The following is a 9,093-nucleotide window of genomic DNA, read 5'->3' as shown; positions in this document are numbered from 1 at the left end:
TGTCCGCGATTATAATCAGGATAATTTGCTCAAGAGCTTTTACATGTTTTATGATCAGCGCGTTTTGTTAGATATGCGCAAAGAGAAATTCTTGGTAGCTTGTTAATTTCACGCATTGGAATTTGGTTACAATAACTTTTTATGACAGCGATGCCTGGTGATTTACTATTTTACATAACAAAAATGAAGTGATATTCAAAAGGGTTGTAGATTAAATGGGACAAACATCATGCACTTGGATGTGGGGAGGGGTAAATCTGAGAAAAGTTATTTGTACTTTTTCAAGATCTACCCCTCTTACGTCCGTGGGGTTTTCCCCGTACATCTTGCCACCCTTCTACTCCCGTTTATTTTCCCACCCTTTTGAATTAATTGATTTATTAAAATGAATTCATTCCTCACTGGTGGGATGGAACACCCTCTCAACAAAGGTTGTTTTTCGTCGGGGTCCTTTTATGTCATGTGTTAAAAATATATACATAAACATTTCATTCTTTTTCATCTTGAACCTCCGAACTCCTGGAAAAGAATGTACACGAATTGCGAGGGAAACAAAACTGATTGATGGCATAATCATCACTATAATCATCATGATCAAACTTTTCATTTTTTCATCATCATTAATTATTTCTATCCTAAATTATTGGGGGGATGATAATATAGGCCACCCCCACTTGAAATATTGGGGGATATATCCCCCCCCGTGATCGACACCCATGGACATGGTGGTTTAAAATCTAATGAGATAAGCACCAACTTTGATGGCTTGATTATTCATATATTCTTTTGAATTGTGTTTTTCATTTACATCCCAAAACAACAACAATGCGTCCACGAACGACTGGTATTTACAGTTTGCCAAGTACATTGTGCAACATGCTATGATATGCATTCAAAGTCCGAATGCAACAAAAACCTTCATAAAATGTTCATTGGTGTGCTATTCTAGTCACCTGGTCTATTCAATTTCTTCATCCGGCTATGTAAGGCATGCTTACGTAATATCTTGCCTTGAAATCTGCCTATCATAGTGAAAGAAATGAAAGGTCATTTGCCCAAAATTGTCCATGAGGTAACTACGAACTCCTCGAATTTTAATGATTTGTACAACGGCAGATTTAGGAAGGGACACATCTGACCCGTGCCCACCCTCACCCCCCCCCATAAGAGCCATAACAAGCATTTAGTGTTAGGGGGAATATGTCGTGCATTATGCAAGTAAGGACTTTTTAATTTTTTATTCTTCACGATATAAAATCACCATCAATTGGTAGTGAAGACTTATGGGGAAGGGGCTTGTTAATTTATGGTCTACTTCATTTTTTTTTTTGTTCAAACCGAAAATCAAAATAGCGCAATATTAAGTGCGCGATTTTAAGGGTGCGGAAAAGAAGAATGTGAAGTTATGTCACATGAAAACACGGTATATTTTCTTCATAATTAGTTGAAGGACAAGTCCACCCAACTAAAAGTTGATTTAGATAAAAAGAGAAAAATCCAACAAGCACAACACTGAACATTTCATCAAAATCGGATGTAAAATAAGAAATATATGACATTTTATGATTTTTTTTTGGGGGGGGGGTGATTTTTTTTAATTCAAATCAACATTTTTCTGGGATGGACTTGACCTGGAACTACTTATCATTAATTTGGTTTCGGCATTATCTAATGTTCGGCATTTGTGCATTTAAAAAAAATATTTGTAAGTTTTCTGAGAATGATGCATGAGAGTACGTCATAATAACTACTTGATGTTTTGTTCTTCTTCGTCAAGGCAACCCTTAAGACCTTAAGAGGATTCGGATTTTTTTTTTTCTGATTCCGCTCCTGTATTAAAACCGATTTCCCCTTTTTGTTCTCTCTCTCTTTTGCTCTATTTGGGCATCATTTTGGATATATAAGCCCTTTTGGCAGCCTTTCTGGCAGCCTTAGACGTTACTTATTTTGCGAGAAACTCAAGGTTCACAAAAAACATTCGAATAATATCAGGCCTACCAACCTGTAAACATACAAAATAGGAGTGATTCATTTACAAAATAGGAGTCACAGCATATTTCCCATAGATGACTGTACATAATATATAGACAAAAAAAGGGGGAATTTTCTTTCCCTATGATATAATGGATATTAAAAATTTCCAAAAAAGGAGTAACTCCTTTTAAAAAGGAGTAGTTGGCAGGCCTGTAATATTAGCATTGTTACAGGACGGAGCGAAACACGCAACCACCAAGTTTTAGCAAGACATGCTTCTCCACCGATTGTATGAAAATGACCCAAAACCCCCGTTATTTTTTCAATATAAACGCAGCAATATGACGTGTAATTTTCGTTAATGCACAGTAAAAACTGCCTAATTTTATTTTTGATACAATAGAATACGGATCTCGTTACACGATAAAATTGATTTGGATATTGTAACCATTCAAAATGTTCAAAACCATCATAGGGTCCCCTATTTGTAATTTGGAATTACACAATAACACGAATGCGAACATATCGATATATCAACCTTTTTATTCAGTGCTTCAACAAAGCATTCGATATGACAAAATTCTTTACTACTTAACACTTCCCATTCCATAGACGTAACTTATATAGCGAGAGAAACAAGGTTAACAAAATAAACATTCGAATCATACAAACCAGAAGCAAAAACAACCAAGTTATAAAAAACAAATATAGGCTTCTCCATAGCTTGTGTAAAAAAAACAAACGTGTTCTTGACAACTAATTTGCTTTAGTGCAAAGTAGAAATGGAAATAAATAACTCATGAAGTATTAATTTGTAAATAAAATAAATATAGCCTGTTCATTATTACAATACTTAGTATTTCGTTCTTTGTTTTCATAATATGATATACGGTATTTGTATCATTATTATTAAAATAATTATCACTATCGTCATCACCATAATCATTACTCTCATTATTACCATCGTTTCGGTGAGTCACATGCAAATGCTTCTAGCTTATATACCTGTCCCACCAAATCAACTATTACCAAAAGTATATATAGCATCCATACAACACAATAATTTAGGTATAAAATAAGGTTTATAGGTCTAAGTTTATTTTCGATACAATAGAATATGGACTTCGTTACATAAATTAGTCTGGCCATTACTAACCATTTTAATTTCAAAAACCAAATTTTGTATTTTGGAACTAGGCCTATACACATTCACAGAATGTACACATAATTATCAATCGTCGACAAATTATATATCAGTGTTTCAATAATTTAATGAAAAATTGCTTTAAGGAGAAAAATTTGGTGTAAAAAAGCAGGAAAAATATTAAAAATATTGGCGAAGTTTGAGGAAAATCCATTAAAGATTATAGTTGACGTTTATCATTATGATGCACTCTCTTGTGCATATTATCCTTTCACTTGCACTACATTAAGTTATTTGTAATTACATGTTATGATGCATCTACTTAGAGTGACATCAATATTTAATGCAAGTCTTTGCACAGTTATAAATAATGATTATATACTTAAGTTCTATTTGCAGTAAGTCGGTAAAAAGACAATGGGTGCATATACCTTGAGGACAGGTCCTGAAAAGGACTTATGATTTAGATGTTTGAAAACTGGCTCTGTCCTTATGTACTTGATGCAGCAGCTACCCTTTTGGAATAATGTTGATGAAGTAAAAGGATATGTCGATATCAAAGTAAAATGCAGTGAGATGTTAGCAAGTGCATTAAAGAAGAGTCGAATAGCAATTTCAAATTAAACACAGTTAAAGGCATCAAACTTGCTCATTTCAATTCAAGGAGTCTGGTAAATAAGATTGCTGATGTACAAAATTTGCTTAGTAATATGATATATTCAGTTTGTCTGGAACATGGTTGACAGCTGAATATTCTGATAGTTAATATTCTGTTAAAGAATATAGGTTTGAAGGAAGAGATAGGGGCATTGGCGGACCTTGACCCGGAGGAGACAAAGCATTGGAGGGGCACAGCATTGTTCACAAACAATACAGCACCCCTCCAATGCTTTGTGTCCTCCGGGTCAAGGTCTGCCACTGGATAGCGGCACCAGTGGAGGAGTGGGGTGTTTTTGCATATCTGAAAATACTTCCTAGGTGAGAAGAACAGATCTTGAACCTGTAACATTAGAAATATGTGGGCTCGAATTGCTGCGTGCTCATAGCAGCTCACGTTCTTTGGTATATTGTACAGGAAACCTGATAGTCTATTAGAATTCTTTGAGAGTTTAGAACAAAACCTTGAGAAAGTATTTGCAAAGTCATGCAATGTTATTATACTTGGGGATTTTAACTGTGATATGTTAACTGTCAAACAGTAAAAAAAATTCTATGTACACGTATGACTGAGCAGATGACACAAGTTATCTCAACCCACAAGAGTTATGCCTGACAGTCAATCACACGTTGATTTAATTTGTTTCTGACTCACTTAGTGAAAGTGAAATTAAATCAGGAGTACAAATAACAGGTTTGAGTAATCACTATGTAATATTTATTGTCATTAAAGGTAAGTTGATTTTTGTTTGTGACGACTTCTATATTTTTGTTTTCTTTTTAGAAACGGGCATGAAATGGTTTGTCTATTGATATACCGAAGGTACAATAAAACCAATTTTAATTTTCTGAAAATATGACATTTCCTTGATTTTTTTTACCATGCTCGCATATGGGGTCACAAATCAAATAATTAAAACTCTAATTTTATTCTTTGATTTTGCTCATACCTTCAGCAATATTCTTTTTGAATAATTTTTCTGTTTTTACAACAAACTTTTTGTCAGGGTGAATTTCCCCTTCAACAACTGATATTTCTACCACAGGCACATTAATATTTTCTGGCATATGAGTGATATTACATTTTGTTTTTGTATGAGTAGATCACTGTTGTACAGAAGGGGGAGGGCTTGGAGTCATGGACCCCCCCAAAAAAAATTAATAAAAAAAATAACAACAATAATAAAGTAATGACCAAGAAAAAAAGAGAGATAAGGGAAGAAAAGGAAAATATGTCAAATAAGATACCGCTTTCTCAGTAATATGTCTTTTTAACAAACTGAATTCTGTGAACCAAAAGGTTTGACTTATACTGAGAGTTACTTTTTAGTTAATAATTCATTCTATTGCTATTTAATTTGCCAAATAAAACACTTATAGTAATAGGACCCTGGAATAACGTTAATCAAGGACCCTGGTACACAAACACACTATAATTGTATGATTCACAGTTGACACCGCTGAACTGGCATGATATGCCATTCATATAATAATAATAATAATAACAACAACAATAATAATAATCCCTTTTATATAGCACTTAATATATCGGAACAACGTCTTACAAGGCGAGTCACCGCAACGCTTCCATATACTGACAAACCATGCAAGTTACAATTGACTGTTAATATTGTTTCTTTTTTTCCAATTTTTTTTATTCCCCCATCCAATGGAGTTATGATAAATCTATAGGAGTGGTGATATTTTTCAGATGTTTAACCAATATTAACATTTCTATAATTAAAAATAGTATCATAAATTACATGTTACAAAAAGATAAAAACTGGTCAATATATTTCTTTATATACAAAAACAAAAGTTGGTCACCTCTTTTGTTGTTGTTGTTATTGTACACTGTAAAAACTGAGGTGTTAAAACTGACACCAACTGGTGTTAATAGAGGACCACACCCTGAGGTGTTTAAATTACACCCTAAAGATTGAACATAACACCAAAGAGTGTAAATGTAACAACCAAAGGTGTTGTAATAACACCTATAGGTGTAAAACTAACACCACCAATTTAACACCGGTGCAAAATAACTGGTGTGGTCCGCTATGTACACCGGTTAACACCACAGTTTTTGCTGTGTACTTTTACTCAATAAACAAGTGATCAAACAGCTACCATTTTGGCCCAAATTCACAAATGTAATTTTGATCCCTCTGGTGTCAGTTTCATATAGAATTGTTTTAATAACAAATACCAAATTTCTATAACAAGTTTTCTATCAGTCAATCAAATAAAATGATTTCAATTTTGGTAACTTAAAACTGTTATTGTAACAGGTTTTAAGAAATGTGCCTCTGGTGCCCATTTCATAAAACCTTTTTATAACAAACTTGCAATAACAGTTTAAAGCTACTGAAATCCTTCAATTTGATTGGCTGATTATAAACTTGTTATCAAAGTTGTTCATTTGAATATTATGACAAGGTTTTATGAAACGGGACCTTGTTCTCAAACCATGGCTTATGACGATTTCATCCACTATTATGCTCAATTTCATAGTGTGTGTATTTGAGAATAATGAATGACCACTCTTAATCACATCATGCTAAATTGACATGAGTTTCATACTAAGGTTACTGTATTATTGAGTCTTCTGTTAATGTAAAAATTAACAAAAAACAGTGGGCTCATTAATGATGTAACCTTCCGTTAGTAACAAGTGCTGCACATTCATTAGCTGACTAAATGAAAGAAAAAACATCTGCATAAACAAATAACTTCACTAAACAAGAGCGGACAAAAACAACAGACTCATTAATGCTGTAACCTTCAGTTCGTAATGGGTGCCAATTTAGTGCACATTCATTACCTGGTTAAATTAAAGCAAAAACTTCTAAATACAAAATAACTGAACAAAACAAGAGTGGACTCAAAACAGTGGGCCCGTTAGTGCTGTAAACACAGGTGCCAATTAAGTGCATATTCATTTGACCAGCCTGACTTTTGCATAAGCCATGGTTCAAAATCATGGATTCACATGAATTCAGACCTTTGAGTCTGAATATATCATCGAGCCCATAGCCAGGGGGTTCAGGGGGTTCGATTGAACTCTCTAAAATTTTCCAAAAGCAAGAAAAAATGGGAGGAAAAGGAGAAGAGAGAAGGAAAGAGAAAGGATCGAACTGCCAAATTGAAAAACCTGGCTACAGGCCTAATCATGATCAGTTGGTTATACAATGATTATTACATGACATCAGTGTATATGGATATTCAACAAAACTAGAGAAAGATTAAAGACTTTGATATTCACATATTTTATAAGCATATCCCGACAACTTTGAAAATACACTAGATACTTAGAAATTACAGGCACACATAACAGTATATACAAATATATTGCAAAGACACAAAATTCAACAATAGGAAGACTTATAAAAGGCAATAAGAATTGTTTTATGAGCTAAAATATGTTTTTGAACAGTACAACTATCAGAGATTTTTAATTTACACATGCTTTTTTTTCTATTCATATGACGTATACATTCGTAATTCTGAAGGTACGTTTATCCGAAAGCAAAATAAGGTTCGTTGTTCCGAAGGTTCGAAAATCCGAAAATGAAATGAGGTTCATTGTTCCGAAGGTTCATTAATCCGAAAACGAAATAAGGTTCGTTGTTCCGAAGGTTCGTTTATTCGAAAAAGAAATGAGGTTCGTTGTTCATTTCGTTTTTGGACTAACGAACCTTCGGAATTACGAACTTCATTTCGTTTTCTGATCAACGAACCTTCTAAATTACGAACCTCATTTCGTTATTGGACTAACTAACCTTCGGAATTACGACTTATATCCTTTTCGGATTAACAAACCTTCGGAATTACGTCACAAATGTTCGGATTAGCGAAGCCTTTTTCGTTTTTGGATTAGCGAAGCCTTTTTCATTTTTTAAATTAAGGAACATCAAGGTATAGGCAATTTACGTGTTTCAGAATTACGAACCTTCGGAATTACAAAGTGTAACCACTTATTTTTTCCTTTCATTTTTAGTTGGGCAAAAAATCATTTCAGCAGACACACAATTTCTTGATTGAATATTCATTCATATCGAAATTTTAAAAAAGGTAAACAAATATCACCCATTAGCGAGGACACTGGTAAAATTATACGCATATGTAACTTTTGGACTAGTTTGGATCATTTGCAGGAACCTATCCAAGGAGGATTAGTCTATTGTTACTGAGGGTGCCAAGCATTGTCACAGCACCCCCAGTAGCAATAAGATAATCCTCTGTGGATATGTCCATGATCATTTGAGAAGTAATGAATGTGAGTTATTACACTAATACCCAAGCAAAATGATGTGCATTATTTATACCGTGTTTACACATTGACTCAGCTCGGGGGTTGAATACGAGAGCCGTGCTCAACGGCAATTTTATGCTGTGTAAACACGATCAGAGTGATCCGCAAGCTGTGTCGAACACAGCTTTATCGATCCTACAAAATCGAAGGTTTCAACCCGTGACCCGAGTCAGACTCGGCAATTTTTTCGTGTGTAAACAGAAAGCCGTGTCGAACTCTCTTGACCTAGGTCACTGCGCGCGCTTTCACTTTTGGCATTGTTGTTGTTCGCACGGACAAGATTCGATTCCGGCGGTGAATTTCCCGCCTTTGCAACATCATAATTCTTCCGTTCGAGATCCGCGAGCCGTGTTGAACTCGCCTTTTCATATGTACGTATGAACGCGATCTCTGATCCCTTCTTCGCAGTCTTCAACCCGGCTCGCGGATTCAACACGCCAGCCGAGTCGATGTGTAAAAACGGTATAAGTGTGGATCCTTGTTATTAGTGAAGCCATCATCATCATCTCTAAATCAAGACCAGTCATTCGATTCTACTAACGACCCCTTATTACTGGCCATCTGTAAATTAATGTTAGGAATGTCTAGTCATAAGGGTGCACTCAATCAATCAATCAACTGGGATCTGTTTCATCATCTTATACATGTTTAATAGAATGTGCAAGTTAACATTGAGTGCAAAACATAGAATTGGCAATTCAAAGAAATTATGATAATATTGCCGCATGTTTTTGTTTATAAAAGTGCACTTATTCTTCCACCTGGGAAAAATCAAATGACAAAATCATGAAAACTTCTATCATCACAAACATGCAAATTGTTAATCATTCTTCTGATATGGCACTTGAATCATAAAACATTTCAATCAAAATTATTCGCATGCCTGGGTCAGCGGGAATGTTGTCATATCAGAATTAACAATTTTTGCATGTATTACATTATTTTACAAAATTTTACACTCAGTGCAGTTAACCCGCTGTCACACCTTGGCGTTTTAGACAGCGTA

This window comes from Lytechinus variegatus, chromosome 10 (assembly GCF_018143015.1).
Source record: "Lytechinus variegatus isolate NC3 chromosome 10, Lvar_3.0, whole genome shotgun sequence".
NCBI classification, from domain to species: domain Eukaryota; kingdom Metazoa; phylum Echinodermata; class Echinoidea; order Temnopleuroida; family Toxopneustidae; genus Lytechinus; species Lytechinus variegatus.
The sequence above is the reverse complement of the archived record's forward strand: the minus strand, read 5'-3'. Positions refer to the sequence as shown.